Source organism: Melozone crissalis, unplaced genomic scaffold (genome assembly GCF_028551555.1).
Source record: "Melozone crissalis strain CALT ecotype California unplaced genomic scaffold, PUWL_Pcris_2 ptg000061l_1, whole genome shotgun sequence".
Classification (NCBI taxonomy): domain Eukaryota; kingdom Metazoa; phylum Chordata; class Aves; order Passeriformes; family Passerellidae; genus Melozone; species Melozone crissalis.
The window spans coordinates 4,946,152-4,964,436 of record NW_026535839.1 but is presented as its reverse complement, the minus strand read 5'-3'; the positions used below and the strand labels follow the sequence as shown (position 1 = coordinate 4,964,436).

At 43.1% G+C, this 18,285-nt stretch overlaps 1 protein-coding gene across 2 annotated transcripts in view; it reads left to right on the top strand.

The window, feature by feature from the left end:
* SGCD (sarcoglycan delta) overlaps positions 1–18,285 on the top strand; it is a 300,479-nt gene that overhangs the window by 104,034 nt on the left and 178,160 nt on the right. For both annotated transcript variants that reach the window (XM_054287886.1, XM_054287885.1), the window contains exon 2: positions 6,793–6,978. The gene's annotated coding sequence lies outside the window, so the exon portion shown is untranslated. The remainder of the gene's footprint in view (positions 1–6,792; positions 6,979–18,285) is intronic.

The window sequence follows — 18,285 nt, the reverse complement described above, 5'->3', positions numbered from 1 at the left end:
GCAGGAGGTGTTTGCATGGGTGAGCTGGAGATCTCTCCCATGTGGAGGCTGAAGAGGGATGTGTGTGTGTGTTTGGAGAGGAGGGACAGCATTAAGGGAGTTGTGGTTTGCAATTGCAGGCGCATTGTAGTGGAAGGCCAGCTCCTGGGGATTGCTTTTCTTTCTTTGTGGTTCCTTTAGACTTGCATCAGCTTCTCCACATTCCTGACACTGTTCCTAGAAAGCTTCAGCATCCTCCCACGGCCCCAGGTCTGCTCTGGCCTCTTCTGGCTCCCCAGTGCACTCCCCAGTCCCTGCTCACCCTCTTCTCATTTGATGCCAGATCACATCCTGCCCTCTCTGTCCTTTCTGCTGAAATCAAGGCACTCGAAGGCTCTAGGGCTTTACCAGGCTTCTGTGCTGGTTACCAGCTCAAATTTAGTTTCTTTCTCTTCACTTATGTAATCCACATAGGAAAAAGGACATTTTGGAAGTCAGGCTGGTGTTTTTAAGTGTTGTTGAATTTGATGCACTCTCCAGGCTAACAGATCTCTGCACTGAGTGAGGGACCTTTCTGTGTCATTTGTGGGCTTTGCTGACTCCTGCTTTCCCTGGGTTGTAAAAGCTGCAGCAATGGGTGGGACTTTGGATACACAGAAGTCAGTTCTGGATGGCATAATAGAAATTTGCAGATTTCAAATGAGATTAAAGTTAACAGTGGTCAAGTTAATGCCTTTAATAAAGAAGGATAGTATGTGTAGGAAAAGCTTAGGCTCTAATGTCCTGATCCTGCTTACTTTGCTTGGGTAGAAATTCTTGTTGGATGGATGAATTAAAAATGTTTTTTCTCTGGTTAGTGTAGTTTTGTGTTGCTGCACAGGTTGATAAATTTTGTTTCCCTTGGGTCAGCTGGGGCTTTCACAGCACATCCCACCTCTGCAGTGCTGCGGTTGCAGAGTGGAGCCCTCGCCCTGGGAACACCTTGGCAGAGGTGTGTGAATATGTGAGCCACAGGAGGAGAGAGAGAAACTGGAAAACTGATAATCTGTCCCATCTTTTGCAAAACATCTGTCCCTGGCTCAGTGTTAAAGTGATGAAGAGTATAAAGGAAAATAAATGCACTGATTTTGCCTTACCAATGAGTTAAGGACTCTGCCGTCCTAAATTTGGAACTGAAGCTTCTTAGTGAGCTACAGAACAAGGTGATGTTGATGCTGTGCACTTGGGGCTGGAGAAACTTGTTTCAAATTTGTGATATAAGAGACCTGCTTGAACCAGTAGCTGTGAGAGTGAGACCTGTGACTTAACTGTGACACTGAGATGAGTGACAGGATTGTTCCCTTGTTAGATTCCCATTTCAGGTTAGAGGAAGAGGAAATCCACTTAGATCTTGTTCCATCACTGAAGGTTGTATCACACAGCTGCTTCTGGTACAAACCTGTCAGCTCTTGTTGGGAGAAGTAGCTTCATTTCATTACTCGATTATTTCGATGATCTGTCTGGTTAAATGGAAGCTGGTTGCTACTCACCACTGAAGTGAGTTCAGAATTGCTTTTTCTCCCCCACAAATGTGCTTCCAACCCTTTGAAAGCGTTATTTGACAAATGTGTTTCCAACCCTTTGAAAGCATTATTTGACAAGGACATATGCATTGTAGTAACTTCATCATTGCTTTCAATTGAACTGGCAGAAGAAACAATAATCTCCTGAAAGAGCTTCAGTACAAGGGCAGATGTAAACACCTAAGGGGCCCAGGAGATCTTATTTTATAGTCTAAGCAGACTGTAATAGTAGGAGTAATAATAATAAAAACACTTAATAGTGTAATGCAGCTTTGGCAGCTGGAGAGTTAGACAGTAACCTGCAACTTAATGCTTTTGAACTTGGGAAGCAGCTTTGGTTAAAACCAACTGCCTGCTGAAGAAAGGAGTTGATATTATTTCAAATTGGAAGTATTTCTGTGGCATTTCTTGGGTTCATCTTCTGGAGTATTTACTTATGTGCAACAGCAGCAAAACCTGTTCAGTGTCAGAGCATTTTCTAATACAGCAAGATATTAATTACATTCTTGAACCTGGTAATGTAACATTGATGCTATGATGATGGGAATAGTTCCTTCAACAAGGGTGATTGACCACTTATTTCCTTTTTCCTGGATACCATTAGTTTGTACCTGGATAACAAAAATCAATGCTGATCTTCAGCAGCATCACAGCATTCTATTGTATTAATCCCAGTCAAAATATTCTTCATTTTATTATTGCTTGCATTCTTTAATAGATCAATTTCCCATCACACCACCAGTCCCCACCAAATTTCTAATGCTTGGTGTTACCACTTGAATTGCAGCTCTCCTGTTTCACTATTTGTTTTGTTGGCAGGGAAAGGGAAAAAAAAGCCTCCAAACAGCTGAGTGCCAGTAGTGCTGATGACTTCTGTTTTATTTATGTTTTGCACTGAGCCATGGTGAATGATAAAGTGTGTCTGGGACACGGCTGTGAGCAACACTCTTAAGTGTTATAGCTGGAAATCTGCCAGAGTTGCATTGCTACCAATTTTTTACCACTGTCCTTCTGGAGGGAAAGATTCAAAGTCTCATTTTACTGCCTTCTTCACCCGTGTCACCTTTGCAGTAAATTAATGTGAGATCTTCAGCAGAGATGGAGCTGACGTGGTGAGCTGCTGCTGCCACAGCTTCCCCTGGGACTGGAGCTGAGAGGAGTCAGGAGCATCCTTGGGGATAAAGAGAGCTTGGCTTGGAGCTGGAGCCTGTGGTGGGGTTGTGCTGGTGCTGTCCTGCAGCTCAGCAGGAAACTCTGGGCTTGATCCGAGGAAAAAGCAGAAAGCAGCAGTTGTTCCCTGCTCAGCCGTGTGGGGACTGTGTCCGAGGCTGTAATTAGCAGATATACCTGCTAATGAATTGGTGTAATCCCCTGCTGCGCTCAGAGTCTGCTGGGGGATCTCTTTTCCTGCCTTTGCAGAGGTAGGTGACCTTGCTAAATACTTAGCAGTAAAAATGTGTTTTCCCTTGCCTGTTTCACAGCCTTTCTTCTGGCTCTGCCACTGGAGCTCTTCTTTATTAATTGAAAATACTTACTCAAGTTTAGTTTCAGGAAAGGGGGAAGTTAGAAGAATATGTATGAACATGTTCCATATGTGTCGTACACATCTACGTGAATGCACACACAGATGGAATTCTGATTTCTTAATGCAATAAAAACAAAAGAAATTTCATATTTAAGCAAGGAGTTATGTTTTCAATTATTTTTTCAGTCACCAGCCACTTAAAATATTTAATCTTTTCTCCGCCCAACTAATTTATTCAATTGCAATTAGGTAGATTGTAATTAATATTTGATGAGACAAACTAATACTAATTTGCATATCTACTACACTGTGATATTTGCTCACAGCTGTGTTGTTTAGCTTCCAGATACCTCTTTTTTTGCCCTTGCTGAAGTTGCAGATGCTCATCGATGTTGCCACAAGGCCCTTCAGCTGTATGACACACAAATCTAAGGATGAGTGTGCTGGGTCAGAGGAGGGTCCGCCCAGCTCCTGTCCTCACCCCAACAGGAATCAATAGTTGATGCCTAAAGACAAGAATTAAGAACAGGGCAAAGGTACAGCAAGGCTTCCTGAGAGACAGCAAGTCTCCCAGACTTCATTGATTTGTGGCCTGGAAAGATCCCAAGATAGAAGTGGTATCTTCAAATTTAATATTTGAGCTTATTTGTTACGTCTAAAGTATGTAGTTATTTTGTATAATGCATGCTTTCCATCAGCAAAGGACTGGGATTCCTCCAAGGGAAATACTCTCTTTTTACTGGAAAAATGTCTTGTCTGCCTTTTCTGATTAATGAGAAGATCCATATGCTGGCTTTTGTGAGTGGAAGACGGATCTGATACCACTTAACTATGTTAACTGAATGTAAAAATCTGAAGTGGTGGGATAATGAAAGTAATTTGCAGTTTGTCGGCGTGTTCCCTCTGATCAAAGACAACTGGGGGAGCACAGCAACTTAGGAACAACACAACCAGACTCTGGGGTTTCTAAGACATGGGGCATTTTTTGCAAGTTCAGACTTGGTTTTGTTTCAGGTAGGAACAGTGCCAGCTCCTACAGCAGGCACAGGCTTTAATGGATGATTTGGGTTGGAAGGGATGGGTTGGATTTGGGTTGGAAGGGATCTTAAAGCCCATCCAGTCCCACCTCCTGCCATGGGCAGGGACAGCTTCCACCATCCCAGGTTGCTCCAAGCCCTGTCCAGCCTGGCCTTGGACAATTCCAGGGATGGGGAGCCACAGCTGCTCTGGGCACCCTGTTCTCACTCTGTGGGAGCTCCTGAGGCTCTGGGCTTGGCAGGAGCTGCCCAAAGGCGAGGAGGTGCCAGAACCATCTTGGCAGCTCTGTGATGAGATCTCTGAGGCTCTGAGAGGGAAACCAGCTGGACACTGGCCATCAGGTCAGGACTGACCTACTGAGTGAATGTGAAGGGGTTTTCTGTAAAACTGTGCAGGTTTGGGCAACACAAATGGCATACATTCTTTAATTTTTTTAACTATATTTTTTCTTCTTTTTCTTCCCTTGTATGGTTCTGAGCCGACACAAATTATAGCTCATGAGGGTTTCCATGCATTTATCTTCTGTAGCTTTTTTGCTTTATTGCTGACTAGGATGGTCCCTGGCCTGGCTCGCTGCCTCTGTACTGTGTGATCACATCAGCAGAGTGTGGAGGGAGCACGCTGCCTTCAGACTGGAGCATCTGCACTTTGCTGCTCCCTGGAAACCTGGCATTGATTTAATTCCATTAAGTTGCCCCATCTCAGTTACATCATGAGAGATGGGAATTGTGCACACTCAGTGCACTTTGTCATGAATAAAGTTGTTTCACCTCCTGTTACTTCTTCACGTTGCTAGATATTCTTTGGCAAACTGCGCTAAACAGGAACATCCAGAGCCCCACCTTTCCCAGCCTGAGCCCTGCACTCAGGTTTCGGTGATGATCTGGTGCTCTTGCTGTTACTTCCTCCACTCAGCTGATGCTCTGGTTAATGCACAGAAATGTAGCACTGATTTTCTTTAGTGACTATTCTATGTTACAATTTACGAGTAGAAATGAAAAAGTAATTGTAGCTGTGGTCTCCAGAGATAAAATCCCTTAAAAGCAGCAGAATTAGGTCTTACTGCTGCCTGCAGATCAAACTAGTGCAGCATCAGCCATTCCTGTGCCCATAAGTCACTCAGCAGCCATTTCAGTTGGCAGTCTGATTTTTCATGGTTGGCCTGGAAGAGGGCAGGAGCTGAAGGTCCACTTTTGTCCTTCATGTCTGAGTTCAAGAGAGGCAGGAATTCTGCAAATGTGAACAATAATCACAAGGCTGCTGTCTGCCACCCTGACTCCTGTTGTGGGTGTCCTGCAAGGTGTTGGGGAGCCTTTAGGGGTGTATGGAACATATGAGGTCCAGTAAAGTAATTAGTGCTAAATAAAGTAAATTTATTGGATTGTTCTGATCTGTGTGACTATGTGAGCTGTGTGGACTTCAACAAAAAAAGAAAAACATTATGTGCATTTGTGTGTATGTGTGTGTGTCTATATATGTATATAAAAGGCAGTATGATGCTAACTTCCAGTATGCACAATTTCATGTGCTGGTTGCTGAAATCTTCCTTCTTGCAAGCCCAAAACCTAATGTGTTTTCCAGATAGGTGTAAGCTGTTTGTGGGTTCAGGGTTTCTTGTGAAAGTGTAATGGGATTTTGTGGTACTTGGAGCTGCCATGGGTTTTCTCCTCTGAGGGAAACCTCTTGTATATCTCTGGTGTTTTTTCCCTTTGCTTTTCATAAAATTCCTAGGCAGAATCAGAGTATCTTCATGGCTTCTGAGTTAATCTTAGAAGAGCATCTCTGGGTGTGGTTTAAGGATGTGAGCCATGGATATATCTGACATAGGGAGCTCAGATGCTGCTCTTTCCTCAGTCCTCACCTGTTTTGTGCTGCTGTGCCCAGTTTTGCTTCACAGGCTGTATTACCTGGGTGGGGGAAGGATGATCCTTTGAGTGTTTCCCATCTGCCAGGGCTGAGGGATGAGCATTTGCACTTCCAGGGCTGCTCAGAGATTTCTGCTTGCTGGGAGTGCTGCCTCCATCGCTGTCTCCCACATCCCTGCTCAGTGCCAGGGTCTGACCTCTTGGGAGCTCTGAGCACCTCTAGCAGTGACAGTGGGCTGGAAAATGTGGTGTTGCTGAGCCCTCTGCTCCCAGAAAACCCCGGGACATTTCCCAGTCTCTGACAATTGCGTTGGAGGCAGAACTTTGGGAGCTGTGGCATGTTGGGCTGGCAGTCACGACTTCCCATCTGCTGTGAGCTCCTGAGCTCACAGAATTTCTTGAGTAAGAGCCATTTTATTGTGCAGAGTATTAAGACTGAGGTGATGTCTCTGCTTTTAATATGAAAGTCCTGTTATTCTTCAGAAATGCCATAATGAATTAAAATATTCCCTATGGAGAAGTGCATTACTTACTTTTGTGTTACAATATTGGACTGGAATAAAAAGCAGCCAGGCTGTCATTCATTTCCTGGTCTAGGGACACTATAAAAGTACTGTAAAGCAAGAATAGCTTTGCACCACATTTCTTGAATTCAATGATTGCCCTCTGAAGGTGCCACACATGATGGATTGTCATAGACTCTCTGTCCTGCCTTGACATTTCATTCCTATCCAATGTTGTCTTGTGTTCTGCTCTGAATCTGCCAAACAACTGACCCTAGAATTTAATGCCACACCTTCTTCTCTTTTCTTTTTCTGAGCAGCATCCTCTGCAGCTGAGGCTCTGAAATACTGGAGGACACTGCATCTTCCTCAGGGACACGGGCAAGGGAGAGCTGGAGCCTCTGGGGGGCTCGGACAGGAATTGTGGTTGGTGGTCGCCTGAGGAACTTATCTTCACCCCAATGTTGCTCTGAAAGGAGTCGTGTCCAACAGTCAGGTTTGGTAAGGTATGTATTTCTTCCCCTGCTCTTGTATTTTTACTCTTTTCTGAATATCTACATGTGGGGAAAGCAGAGCATTAGCAGCCTTTGAGTTTATTGCTGCATTCATGGCATGCTCATACTGTGCCTGTAAATAAGCTTTGCTCTCTCTGAATTTAGAAGGCGTTCACCAGGAGTGAAGTGTTTTTATTGTCTTGGGCTTGAGGGGGTGTCTGCTCATGTGAAGTTCTTTATTGAACGAAATGCTCGCTGACGGTTGCGTGTTGCTGCTGGTGATGGATACTTGGTGATAGGAATCTGTGTTTTGAAAATCCCACTTGTTGTGTTTCACTAATGACTGTAATTCTGAGGGTCAGAGATGGGGAAAATAAAAAGAGATGAAGTAGCCCATTTGTAATTCAGCCCCTTGCTTTTCTTTGTGCTTTGTATATTCTCACTGTGTGCAAAGGATGGAAATACCACTACCAATTTCCTGTATAATTGCATTCTCCCTTTGTTGTGTAGCACTTAAAATTTTTGTCTGTGTGAGCGTTCTCATACTCACACAAATGTTGCCCTGGCTGTGCTGGAACTGTAGCAAGGCAATATGCAACCATTTTCTAAAAAGAAACTGAAGGGCAGGATGTATTGTTAACGAAGATCATGCTGGTGAGATTTTAGGGTAATACAGTCTCTATTGCTTCTTTTACCTAGGTCAAGTTATTTCTGTGAAGGCAAAGTTTTCTGAGTCAAAAAAACCCCCAAAAAACAGATTTAAAGCAATGGTTCCAAGATCTCAGTAGAGTGGTATCAGATGATATTATCCTTTTTCATTTAGCACATGGGTATTGACTTCCTCCATATGACTGAACCAGCACTATAATCTTGTTGAGAAAAGTACAGCAGCAATATAACACCTGTGCTTGGTGTCAGTGGAGGAGCAGGGAAAAGAAGTCAAGACTTTCTTAAAAGCCTCTAAAATAAATCACAATGCAGGTGAGTGTACATTGCTTCTCCTGCTTTTGATCTGGTTGCACTCGTCATGTCAGCTCTGGAAATTGTGGGCTCTAACTCATGCTCCAGCAGAGCTCTGCCAGTGTCTGGCAATTGCAGGGAAAAGTTGGTTGGAACAGCTTAAATTGGGTGCTTAACTTTTAAATGTTGAGGGTCAAGAAAGGTCTGTTCCAACCACAGCATGTGCTGTTAATTTGTACAGGAATTTCAGGCAAACAACACGGTTGCCAGGGCAAGGTTCCCATCATTACAGCACAGCACAGCTCTGCTTGTCTGCCTGCTCTGGTTTCTGGAAGAGGAGCTTGTTAGACATTGCCCCTGCCTTTATTATCCTCTTCACTTCTGTTTATTTCCAAGCTGCCACTCTTGTGATTATAACACTTAAAAGGGAAGGTTGTAGGAGAGGTATTTTGTAATCAAGAGAGCTTCTTGACTCTTGCAGAGAAAAATTTGGCACTGTTATAATATAGAAATCACAGCAGTTTTGTTTATTCCTTGTTTGGGTTTGAGATGTCTGAGTTGAAATATGCAAATCTTCCTTGCAGTGAGTGTGTGAGTTTTGCGGGGTACCTGGGGTGTGTGAGGATCTGCTCCAGAGATGTTGGTTGCTGGTGTGACTGTGGTGCTGCTCCTGCCTTGGATAGGGGGGCAGGAAATGAGCTCCCCTGTCATTCCTGAGCCAATCCAAGTCTCACTCTAAGGTCTTTATAAATGATTTGTGTGAAATTATTGTTAAGGCATTAAACTCTAGGTTGGATTTGAATTATACGTTTGCATTTTACTTTGTGACCATCAGATCTAAAACTCGGTTCTTATTTAAATCTCACACTTATGGAAACTTCATCTTTAAGAACATTGCACTTTGAGAAGGTTGTGCTAAACTATAAAGATTTGGCCAAACTGTTGCTCACTTGAGTAGATGAGGCCTTTCCTTATTGATTCTCTTCATCTTGGGGACTCGTGATTACCAGAGTACTTGACTGCCATCAACTTCATCTGTTCCCACAACACCCTTGTAGGACAGAAGTGCTACTTATGTCCATTTTGTAAATGGTGCATAAGAAACAGGGTCACTTCTAGGTCACTTTTAAGTGGCAAACATCTGCCCCTGATTTTCAGGCAGCTGGAGGCACACAGCCCTGGCTGAGCACCAGATTCAGTTATGGATCTTTCTGAGGTCACTGCTCCCACCTAATCCAGTTTCTTCCACATGTCCTGCTCTCCCAAGTAGAGAGAGTTTTAATTAAGTGATTACAGTAACACTTAATGACATCAGGACCCAAGGTTTCCCTCCCTATCTCTGCTGAAAACTGAAACATCTGTTCAGATAATGTGAGCTGAATTCATCTTTGCAGCAGGGTGTTTGCTCACGTGAGACGAGCAGATTCCCTTTTAGCAACACTTATGAAATTGTGCTGATGGTAATCTTATTGCATGAGGAATTAGTTTAAATGGATCTGCAGATAATGTGCAGAGCAGTAGTTTTTTTTTCTGAAATTGCTCATTTTTAGGTTAGTAAGATCTGGTTAGTAAAATGCTCTGTTTGGCTGAAAAGGCACATTTAATAAATATGTAAGAGAAATTTTTAAGTAGCCATTAAACATAGTTAATAAATTTTATCTTGCAAGTAGAATTGGAAAAAAAACCTGTTCATTTAATGTGTTTTATGGCTCTCATAGCAATTAATTGTCTTCATTACATGAACATAAATCCTCAATGTAATTCACCTTTTTCAGATTAACTGCTATGGAAATTTTCCCTTTGCTTTGTTTGGACTAGTTATATTATTTCTCTTTTCCAAAAGTTGAATATCAACATCACATTTTTTTTACCTTTTCCAGATGTTCTGTAGATCAGTTCCAGTTAAAAAAATCTCTGTGTGCTCCAGGCCAGTGCAGGGGTGGTGTTGCAGCTGTGCTGCTCTGACCAGGTGAAGCAGAGACTTCTCCCTCTCTCATTCATTGTATTATATGGTCTGATAAAAACTTACTCTTTCTTCAAAATTTTCCTGTTTATTACATGATTTCATTTATTAAATCAGGAAAAAAACTCTGATTTCATATGCCTGTGGGTTTGGCTCTCACAGTAAGACCCTAATGCAACTCTTCAGTGTCTTTGCTGAGGGGTACAGGGCTGTGTCTGAACATTTGTCAGTAAAATTGTCCTCCAACATTATTGTGGGAAAATTTTGGTTGAGGCATCATGGGATTGCTGCTTGAATTCCCAAAATTAAGTTAAAAGCTGTATTTTGATTAAAGCCTTCATCCCCTGGATTGAATTTTGAACACCAAGCAGGACAAGAGGACAGCATGCAGGATTGTGTTTTACATATGTTTTTTTATCAGTGAGCAGGCTGAGCTTGTTTGCATGAGTAACATTTATGCAAATGTTTTCTAATGTTTCTGTACTGTTTTTCCAGGGTGAGGATATAAAACAGCTATTATATTTGCATGTTTTTGTTGCAAGATCAGCAGACTGGCTGTTAAGGTATCAATTCCCTTGATGACACCACTTCTGCAGCCACATTCACTCAGCTTCTCCTCACAGGGCTTTTATTGAATCCATCAACCTGACACATATCAAAGCACAATTTCTGATAACAAATATCTTGTTGTAAAATGAATTAAAGAGGTGATAGCAGCGGCAGAACCGAGCTGAATTTCTGAAAGAAAATAAGAAACTCCAGTACTAACATGAGATTCTTGAGATACCAATCACAGAACAGAAATATAATAGTCCTTTACCTGTTCTCCTGAAGTGCTGAGAAGTCAGTGGGTCTGTCTGCAGCCATTCAAATGGCCTTGCTCCTGGGCTGGCAGCTTGTGGCTCTGCCTTCTGCCCTCTGATGTTTGTAGTGGTGCTTCAGAGAGCGTGATGAAGTTGGGGTTTGTTTTCTTCTGGAGACACTTCCCCTGCGAGGAGCAGCAACCTCCTTGTGGTAACTCTGCACTCCAGTTGTGCAGAAACCTGGTGACGGAGGGATGGAAATGCTGGCTCTGAGTGCAGCACACGTTCCTTCTCTCAGAAGTCAAAGCAGTTTGGAGCCCCCTGTCCTCTGCAGAGCTCTGCTTGGCACTCATGGGCTGTGCACAGCCCAGCCAGGGTGGAAAAGGGCCTGTGTTTCTTTGGGCTGCAGGTGTTCTGAAATTAGCTGGCTCAAAACCTTGATCTGAGAACAGATTTTTCTGTCTCCTTACAGCCTTCTCCTATCTGTTTTGCTCTCTTCATCTTGCTTTTCTATTCCCTTTGGTTTTGCATCCCTCAGAGGACAAGCAGCTTCTGGCAGGGCTGCCTTTGCACTGGTGCTGCTCTCACTCTGCCCAGGCTCATTTACCTCTGATTTTTGGCTAGCATGCCCTGTAAAATACTAGCTAATAATAATCATGCTTTTTGCTCTGTGGCAGGCCTGCTTTCTGGATAAGTATCCACTGACAGTTTGCAGCCTAGCAGAGAGGAAGAGGAGGGCAGCCAACAGTTGATGTGGAAAATTAATTATGAACTGCCATCCTTCTGCCATGTAGTTAAGGCAGTTGTGCATTGCAAGCTTTACATCCAGCTGTGCGTTTCCTTCCTCACATAGTGGGAATGCTGCCAGAACAAAGCTTAGTGGAGAATGTTTTATATGGGACTGATCACTCAGGATGCTCTGGAGCCTTTACTGCTCTGCTCTCAGCCCTGACACCACCCAAGGAGTAATTTTTTACCCTTTGTTGAAGGAATGTTTAGCTTAATTGTGCATCCAAGTTGATAAAGATTTGTGTTTGTGGTGGGGAAGTCACCCATGTCCCCTCTGCAGTCAGGGAGCAACATTTTTGTGTTCCAGTGTAGTGGTAACATTCAAGTTTAGAGGAGCTGCCGCTTTTTTATATTTTCATCCTTCAGGATGACATATTTACTCATAATGATGCTCAAAAAGTGTCCATGGGAGGGGGGAGTTTGACAGGCACCAGGCAGCCCTGGGAATGCAATTACCCAAAGGAGCAGCTCTGTCCCTGGACAACCTCTGTCTGAATGATCACAGGCATTTGCTGGAAGCCCCAGCACCGTGGGCAGATCAGGAGCTGTTCTGGTCTCATAATTGAAGTCTGGCTCCCACCACCTTGAGCTGAGCACTGCAGAGCCAGCACAGCCAGTCTGAGTGCCAGGGATGCCCTTCCTCAGGGAGCCCTTTAGGATGTGTGAAAGAGTCTGAAAGAGGGAGGGTTTTGGAAAGCCCTGACAAATTTTAAGTGGCTATTTGGGGCTGAGCTAAAGAAATGGGTACTTGGTGTAACTCTCCTGGATGAAGCCTTTGTTTAGTTCAAAGGGTATTGAAGGGTGTGGTGGAAACAACGTTAGAAAGCCACCACAGTAACAGGTGTGAGGTGTTATGGAGATATTTCTCTCTATAACTTGTGTTTCTTCAGACCAGAAAAACCCTTTTGGCTGCTGAGGTTTTCAGTACCAGAAGTCTCCACTTTGTACATTTTTATTACAAAATTCATTGCCACAGTTGCTGACTGATTTAATGGTTAACTGAGGGATGATTTCTAAGAGATACCAAGGATTTTTTAAAGGGCCAAACTGCTGCCTGGTGGAAGTCACTGACTCAAATCATGATGGTGTGAGCCTCATCCTCTTCCTGAGCTCTGCCTCCTGATTGACATAAATTCTACTTTCTTTCTAGCGCTGTCATGCTGATTTTTTGCAGCCAGGGGACTGCATTTGGAAGCACAAACCCATTGAACAGGTTTAGATGTGCTGCAAATAATTGTGAATGTCTAATGAAGGGAAGCTAAAACATTCTGAAAATGTTTGGAAATCAGAGGGAATGTGTGCAGCCAAGCGTTAGCTGTGAATGGAGAGTTCTCGTTGGCATCGTTTAATGGGAACTTTCCAGCTCCCGGTTTTGTGGTGAATATGTAGATAACAGCAAAACCAAAAAGGCAGGGTTTGCTGTGGGTGAATGGAAGGAGCCTTTCACCTCTGGGGTAAAAGGGACAATGAAGTGAGCAGATTTCTGTTTATGGCTGACACCCCCTCAGTCTCTGCCTTCCAGTTACTGGGAAGGGGCCAGCACAGACCCCACAGCACTGGCCTCCTCTAAACAAAGTTGTGTCTTATTCCTTCAAAACACCAAACACCATCTGTTTTTTACTCCTGGCTGCCCAGGAAAAAACATGGAAAATTTTTTTAACCTTCTTTATTTTTTCTCTCTCTCTCTGTTAGTTGGATAAGGTAGTTCCATTTATATCTTTCCATATAAGCTCGGTGCCCTTGACATGAGTGGCCAAATGCCTTTTTGTCCTCCCTCAGGAAGTGGTCCCTGACCTTTGTGGAGATTGCCCTCTTCTTTTCTTCCCAGTGCTGCTCTGCTTTCCAGTCTCAATGCAGTGTGAGAAGTAACACTTCAGTTTTATGTTAGATGTTCTATAAAGACTTGGGCTTGAGCAGCCATCAAATTGATGTGCACTCAAGCTGTGCTGTGATGCCATCACCCATGTGGATGGAGAAGCTGAAAAACCAAAGTATTCTGAATGAAAAAGCACCATGAGGGGTAGGACTGTGCCATTTGCCTGGAAGTCCTTGTGCCTCTCAGGTATTGGAGGTTGTCAGCTTCTCTCCTTCTGCCCAGTCATATTCTGATGGGTCTGCACCAGCATGCTGGAAATATAAATATAATAAAGGGGAAATAGAAATATAATGAAGATAATTCCAGAAGTTTTCTACAAATTCTTTTGCATTTTATGGGTTAGATTGGGTAGGAAAGGTGGTGCTTGATTGGCACTGTAGGGTAACACCTCCAAGAGAGTCCTTGAGTTTATGACTGAAATAGGGAGGTTGTGAGTCCTTCTCTGCCCTGTTGTGCTGCCCCCAGGGGTGATGCCAAAACACAGAGGATCACTGCAAGTTTCCCCTTGGAATGCTCTTCAAAGGGGGCAAAACAACAAAAATAAAAAAGTCTTTCTGCTTAGGAAGGTTTGTTGGCACCTGTCGTTGGCTCAGGAGCACAGGGGGTGGGCAGCCCTGCACTCTGCTTGCTTTCTGTCTGGGAGGAATTTCTAGTTGTTAATGATTAATTCAAATGTTTCTTGTCATGAGTACAGTCTGCAGAGAGTGATAAATCTGTGGTGGGTTAGAGGTGGAGGTTGCTCAGAGCTGACAATTAGTTTGAGCCACAGGCTTTGCTTTCATTGGCATTTTCACAGAATTAACCTGGACCTTGTCAATTAAAATCCAGACACATTTTGATGAGGGACATCTTCTTCTAATGATAATTGTAATAATACCACTTTTCTTCATTTAAAACCTGTCAGGCAGGCCATGTTTCCTGGAAAATAACTGCCCAGTTTTCACATTGCCTAAATAACTAGGAAGTATCTTTCAGGTTTTTTTGAGCTGACGCTTCATCACCAATAACCAAAAGCATATGAGGCCAGAGCTGTTAATCTTGGAACACTTACCAACTTCAGTCAAGGTAATTTGACTTTATCTGCTAAAATAAGCAGGTTTATTAGCCTTCACTTTGGAGGCTAATAAACATTTGATAATTGCCTCAAGTCATTGATGGGGATTTATCCTATTTAGGTCTTCTATTTGACACTGTAGCTCCAGAGCATGTCCTAGGCAGTGATCCATTTCTGCAGCTCATGTGTTCATTAGGTGGAGGAGGAAAGGTTGATTAAGGAACTTGTCTGAGTTGCACAAGAAGTCTGCAGTAGAAGTAACCCTGGAAATCCTCTGTCCTTGTGTATTAACTGCAGTGGTTTAATTTGTGTCTGTAAATACATGTAGAATTTCTCTCACGTCACAAAAATGGCTATTTAATAGTTGCAATAGGATGGTGTATCAGGTTTCAATTAGAAACCCATTGTGGTTTTATTTTAGCATAGCATGAAAAATAAAAAGGTGAAAACACTGTTTAGTTTTGCATGGAGAAATACTTTTCATTTCTCTGAATGGTGGTTCGTGAGTGAAATCCTTCACAAATAGCCAGAGCAGGGAAGCAAAAAACTCTATCAAGTATAACTATCTAGACCTTGCAGTGTGTCTGATCTGAGCTTGTCCATGTGAGTGGAAAATGCTGCACTTCTTTATTAAAACTTGCTTCTGCTCTGGTCCTTCTCTGAGAGGTGTAGAAGAAGGAACTCTGATTATTTATGAGCACCTCTAGGTGATGCCATAATATAAGTAACAATAACCCACCTTATTTCTATAGCAGCTGGAAAAATGTCACCAGTTTTTTGTAACAAAACTCTTTTGTTTGTTTTGTTGCTTGTTCAAAACTCTGTACATAGCATGGACTCTGAGTAGGAGATCCAGGCACAAAATACTGCATTGAAGAGAGACTGAGGAATGATAACTGAGAACTAAATGGGCTTGGGCTCCTGTATTCTAGAATAAGTTCATAGCTGTGCTTTCAGTCAATGCAAAGAGGAATCCACCTCCTCTGTGGCAGAGCTTTTCCCTTTGCAGTGTGAACTGGCAAGCCTGTAATCTGCATTCTGGGGAATATGGAATTCACATTTACAGCAGCAGAGCTTGAAGGCTGTAAATATTATCAGATATTTTTCCAGTGAGCCTTCATCAATGGAGCTGTGTATCTCACTGCTCTCATTTTTTTAAGAGTGCATTAGGGGTGATCAATAAAACCTGACCTACCTTTGCAAGTTAAAGAGGGCTGATTTTAAATGGCCAGACTTAAAGAGATTAAGATTTTCTAACAGTGATTTAAAGTGCAAGCAAGGTCCATTTACATGCCATTTCTTTTCCACTTTTGAGGTTTGAATTGCAGAGGAAAACGGGTTCATGTTGGACATTAAAGCATGGAAGTGGAAGCTGATGCCCTGTTGAACATATCTTTATGTGGGGGCTACCTTCTTACCCTGCATTTCACTGTGTCTTACTGAAAACATAAAGTAATTCCTGGCTGTGGAGCACACCTAACTGTTCAGAGCGAAGACACTGTGAATTCAGACTATAAACAGTATTTCTTGTTTGGTGCTTTTGATTTCTGGGAGATGCCCAAGGGGGAAAAAAGAACGTGCAAGAAACAAACAAACAGACACAACATAATAAAAATATATATCTGCTGTTTAACCCTTGGAGTAGATTGTGGAAGTGGAGGCTGGAAGAGCAGCATGTCCCTGCAATGCAGGTCTGGCTGGGCACGAGGAAGGGATGGATTGGTGCTGTAGAGCTTTTATTTTCCCACTTCATGGCTTTTAAGCATTTAATTTAAGAACTTGGAAGCCATGTGGAATGGTCTTGTGTCATGAAGGACAGGTTTGGTTACACAAATTGAAGTATTTCATTGTCTTAAAGTTAGCCTGAAAGGTGTTGTAATAAGCAGGTCAGTGAGTCAAACATCCTGAAATAAAAGCTCCTGGCATGAATGCTGTATCCTGCAGGCATTATCTCTGTTACAAAGAACTGCTTGAGAACATTTTAAGTATTTTTGTGGCACTTGTTTGTCATAACACCCAGCCATTGGTCCATTGGGCTAGTTCTGATTACTGTGGTGTGTAGTGTGGTGCCTCTGGAGATTGCAGCTGAGTTGGGTGTAGCACCTGATGTAGTACCTGCATTTCCTGATGGTGTGTCTCAGTTTCACACAATCACATTGTGCCAGCTGCTTGTCCTCTCCCCTGCATGGTTCATACTGAGAGCAAGAGGAGTGTGGACTCAGTGAGAGCCATCAGAAGGTGCTCAGATGTCTCCATTGTTTTACATGGAGCTTGTGTGCATGAGTTTTGCCTGTAGGCTTATGTACATGCCTGCTCATACTCTGTTGGACTAGTTATTAGTAAAAATTATCATTGATTTTGTCCCTAAATGGTTTTATCTCTCTCTGTGGCCCTCGTTTGAGCCCTGCTATGCTCAGTGCTGGGGAGTGAGGCTGTACATGACAGTCCTTGGCCCAGGGAGCTTTTTTATCAAAAATCAGAGTGCAGTGGGAGGAGGAGGCAGGGATTGCCAGGCAGAGAGGAGGTGACAGATGGAGCACAGCGGTGCAGATGAAGGATGTGCTGAGCTTGGGGTGTTGTGGGGCATCAGTGATCAAAACTCCTCTTTGTTGTGGTGCCTGTACAAGGCTCACAGCAATCAGGGATTTGGTTTGCTGAGACTAACTCCTGCCTTGTTAACTACTACCTCTTGATTATTTCTGCCTATATCCATCTGCTGCCTCTTTGCTGTTAGATCTGCAAATTCCTTAGGGTTCTCACAGCTTTTTCTTTCTAGTGTTTGTGCACTACAGAATTCCGTGGGGTTCTGGCCCAGGGTTAATGCTGGGAGCTCTTATCAGTGGCATTTGCACATGAAAAGTAAGACATTAGGAAAACAATTATTTTTACGTCCTGATTATCTTTATTTGCATTCCGACATCCTCTGAATCTTTGAAACTGAAAACATTATTTAAATGAAAGATACATGATTATAATTATTGTCATAATGTTCTGTAACCACAAATAGGTCAATGCAGGAAATGAAATTTTTTTGGTGTGTGGTTGTTTATATATATATATACACACACACATCTGTATTTGTCTGGCAGGTAGATTTTATCTTGCAGCCTCTGGCTGTTGCTTTCCTAGGTGCTTATTCATATTTAATTGAGCTCCCCCGTGTATTTGCATACATAAATACACACTTGTTTTTAGCACCTGTCTGCATCTTTTAATTCTAGATGGACCCTGAGGCTGCTGGCTCTGGGGTTTGTGCATCCCCAGGTAAATGGGTGCTGCATGTTGCTCCTCTTTCCCAAGCCCTGGGCCCGTGTCACACTGACCTGCCAGCTGAAGTTTCCCCTGCTGGCACCACGCCACAGCCAAGTGCTTTCAGCGAGTTCTCAGCCATAATGCTGAGCTGATTTCTGGGATGCAATTCACTGCCACGGTTATCATATCAAAAGGGGAGTGATTTACATTTCCTGCACGTCTCCGTGTTGCCAGCCCCGGAGGATGCTGCAGAGAGAAAGTTAAGGCAATTTGATGAAATAAGGAAAATGAGCCTATTTACAGCGTTGCATCTTACGCTGTGGAGGAATTTGATACAAAGTTGGCATTAAGTACAAATTTAGGCTGTGCAGTGAGATTATTTTGAGGACTTTTTTTGGCTCCCAGGGAAAAAAATAGGAAGATTGTTCCTGAAGACTGAAAGCGTGGAGAGCTGTGTACTTGGCTTTGTGTGCTGCAAAATAAATCTTTATCTTGATTTCTTATTGTGTTGCCCCTTAAAGTTTCTCTCTTCTCCTGATATTCATCCAGAGCAGTGTCTGCATAACCTGTTATCTTTGGGTTTTATCTGACCCCCTCAGCCCTCTGCAGTTTCCTCACTGAA